The sequence below is a fragment of the Palaemon carinicauda genome, chromosome 6, assembly GCF_036898095.1.
Source record: "Palaemon carinicauda isolate YSFRI2023 chromosome 6, ASM3689809v2, whole genome shotgun sequence".
Lineage (NCBI taxonomy): Eukaryota > Metazoa > Arthropoda > Malacostraca > Decapoda > Palaemonidae > Palaemon > Palaemon carinicauda.
In genome coordinates, this window is record NC_090730.1 from 157756070 (window position 1) to 157760451 (window position 4382).

Here is a 4382-nt window from a genome sequence, read left to right on the forward strand (position 1 = left end):
AAGCTGAAGCTGAATTAGTCAGGGCCATCCATACTAGGTTGGTTTGCTGTGAGCGAAAAGACGAAAATCTCTCACCAGCAGCAATCCGCACTGGGCAACGTGGTGATGAAAACTGGCTAAACCCTAGACATATATTGACATGTCTTAGGCCTTGTCTTGCATACGGCTGCATTAGTTGTTGCTATATATATATATATATATATATATATATATATATATATATATATATATATATATATATATATACACACATATATATATACACACATATATATATATATATATATATATATATATATATATATATATGTGTATATATATGTGTGTGTACATACAAATATGTATATGTATATATGATATATATTTATTTATATATATAATATTTATGTTTATATATATATATATGTATGTCTATATACATATATATATGTATGTATATTATATATATATATATATATACACACATATATATATATATATATATATATATATATATATATATATATATATATGTATGTATATGTATATATATGTGTGTGTATACAAATATGTATATGTATATATAATATATATTTATTTATACATAATATATATGTTTATATATATGTATATATACATATTTATATATATATATATATATATATATATATATATATATATATATATATATATATATATATATATAAAACTCCTTTGGTTACATTTTATTTTTCAAAATCTAATATGAAACATGATATCTTCCTTTCCTCTATTTACGAAGCGGAAAAAATCCCTGTCTTCCCGAGTCACTTCAAGTGAAAAGAAAATAAAAGTTTTGTTATCAAATAATTTGGAAAAAGTGAACCGCCAGAGTTTGTATCTAACTTTTTAAAAGTAAACAGAATGTTATATAAAAGTCCAGAAGGGGTATCTATAACAAAAGAGAATCACTACATTAGAAGAAAGTATATATCAGTGGAATGTGGAAGTTTCACATTTTGAAATGTGGAATTTGCTCTAACGTTGTGGCTCGTTAGACGAGAATGATAGTAACAGATGGAGTGGTCTCGTATGGAAATTAGGAAAGGAAATTGAATTGTCTCTGAAATAGGATGGAATTGGTGTTGAATATCTTAATTTATGGGAGAGAAATGAATAATTTTTTATGAACTTTTTCATGGAAAAGAAAATAGGGTGAGCACATTATTATTATTATTATTGTTATTATTATTATTATTATTATTATTATTATTGTTATTATTATTATTATTATTATTATTATTATTATTATTATTAGCTAAGCTAAAACCCTAGTTGGAAAAGCAGGATCCTATAAGCCCAATGGCTTCAATAGGGAAAAAATAGCCCAGTGAGGAAAGGAAATAAGGAAATAAATAAACTACAAGAGAAGTAATGAACAATCAAAATAAAATATTTATAGCAAGAAAATTAATAATTTTTATTGACTTTTTAATGGAAAAGAAAATAGAATGAGTACTTATTATTATTATTATTATTATTATTGTTGTTGTTGTTGTTGTTGTTGTTGTTAGCTAAGCTAAAACCCTAGTTGGAAAAGCAGGATCCTATAAGCCCAATGGCTCCAACAGGGAAAAATAATCCAGTGAGGAAAGTAAAAAAGTAAATATATAAACTACAAGAGAAGTAATGAACAATGAAAATAAAATATTTTAAGAACAGTAACATCCTAAAAGTAGATCTTTCATAACAACTATAAAAAAAATATATATATAGAAAAAACAGGAAGAAGAGACATAAGATAGAATAGTGTGCCCGAGTGTTATTTAATCCATGCAAATAAAATTACAGAAAACAGAGTCTGGCTTTGTTTATAAAATAGTGGGATCTATGTTTCCAGTGTGGTAATAAAGTCGTTGAAGTTGAAGTCTTAATGGAGATAGCCGTCTGGTCTGGTACTATATATGTGTGTGAGAGAGAGAGAGAGAGAGAGAGAGAGAGAGAGAGAGAGAGAGAGAGAGAGAGAGAGAGAGAGAGAGGATCTTTCAATATTTTAAGGTCTAATCTTTTCTCTGAAACCAGATCCTTCAGGAAAAATATTAAAAAAAGAACAATTATTATTATTATTGTTGTTGTTGTTGTTGTTGTTGTTGTTATTATTATCATTAGCTAAAACCCTAGTTGGAAAAGCAGGATGATACAAGCCCTAGGGCTCCATACCAGATAATGGCATTTTATTGCAATAGTCAGGAGAGGATTATATTAAAGAACAAGAGGAGCACTCAGTAGAACGCAGACCTCCGCCGCGGCAGCTTATTTCTCGACCTTTTGCTTGACCGTGATCTTCACCTTTGATCTTGACCTTTCAAATTTTAATTATTGCCAGTTTTTTACATAACAGTTAATCCCTGCAAGTTTCATTACTCTACGATTAAGATTATGGCCAGGAAGCTCTTCACAAACTAACAAACAAACACACACACAAGGGATAAAACAAAACCACCTTTCAACTTCGTTGGAGGAGGTGATTGTTATCTGAAGTATTTCATAATTATTACAGGTTTTTCTTTCATTTTGATGACCTGATCATTCTTCATAAATGCAGTCCTCTAATGTTACTATCACATACATTATTGAATAAGTAATTATCTCTCTCTCTCTCTCTCTCTCTCTCTCTCTCTCTCTCTCTCTCTCTCTCTCTCTCTCTCTCTCTCTCTCTCTCTCGAATGAATGAATGATTCCTTTATTTCCGTGCAATATCCTTTTAACCTTGTTGTATACCATCCCTGATCCCCAACTTCCAATTCTTCTTTGACTCGTGAAAAGACAATATCTGTTGATGTAATTGTCCGAGAAATATTTCCCCGATTCTTCAGTGTTTCAGAAAACTTCCACATAAACGACATTCTTTTCGAAACCTTGACATTTATCGGGGCTCTGAACTGTGGTATATTGAATGTGGTTTTTGGGTTGACTCCAATGCACGTTATGGGTTGACTTCAAAGGGGATTGTGGGTTAACTTCAATGGAGGTTGTAGGTTGACTTCAATAGGGTTTGTGAGTTGACTTCAAAGGGGACAATGGGTTGACTTCAGTGGAGGTTGCGGGTTGACTTAAAAGGGAATTATGGGTTGACTTCAATGGGAATTATGGGTTGACTTCAATGGGGATAATGGGTTGACTTCAATGGAGGATGTGGGTTGACTTCTATGGGGTTTTTGGATTGACTCCAATGGGGATTGTGGATTGACTTTAATGGAGATTGTGAGTTAAATTTAATGGGGATTGTGGGTTGAATTTAATGGGGATTGTGGGTTGATTTCAATGGGGATAATGGGTTGACATCAAAGGGGATTATGGGTTGACTTCAATGGTGATAATGGATTGACTTCAATGGAGGATGTGGGTTGACTTCTATGGGTATTGTGGATTGACTTTAATGGAGATTGTGCGTTGACTTTAATGGGGATTGTGGGTAGATTTCAATGGGGATAATGGGTTGACTTCAATGGAGATTGTGGGTTTACTTCTATGGGGTTTGTGGATTGACATTAATGGGGATTGTGGATTGACTTTAATGGAGACTGTGGGTTGACTTTAATGGGGATTGCTGGTTGATTTCAATGTGGATAATGGGTTGACATCAAAGGGGATTATGGGTTGACTTCAATGTGGATGATGGGTTGACATCAAAGGGGATTATGGGTTGACTTCAATGGGGATAATGGGTTGACTTCAATGAAGGTTGTGGGTTGACTTCTATGGGGTTTGTGGATTGACATTAATGGGGATTGTGGATTGACTTTAATGGAGATTGTGGGTTGACTTTAATGGGGATTGTGGGTTGACTTCAATGGAGATTATGGGTTGACTTCAAAGGGGATTATGGGTTGACTTCAATGGGGATTGTGGATTAACTTTATTGGGGATTGTGGGTTGACCTCAATGGGGATTGTGTGTTGACTTATATGGGGTTTATGAGGTGACTTTAATGGGGATTGTGGGTTGACTTCAATGGGGATTGTGGATTGACTTCAGTGGGGATAATGAGTTGACTTCAATAGAGTTTGTGGGTTGATCTCTTACGAATTTGTTATTGTGATTTGCTGTTGCTGATATTTGTAACGAACAAACAAGTACAAACATGCAATAAAGCCACAAAATCGAGCAATATTATTTTACACCATGGAATTCTTTATAGACTTTGTAACCTCAATACTGAAGTGAATACTTTTTTTCCTGTGACATTTATAATAGTACTCCCACCCCCCTTATGCTTCTTGGTTAATCATATGCATTTTATATCTAGATTTTAAAAACAATGACTTCTGATAGTCATGTCTTCTCCATCATGAGGCTCAGTCCAACGCAGTATTCTTGAAGTTTTATTCCAGCTGTTACTAAGTTGTGGAATGATCTTCCTA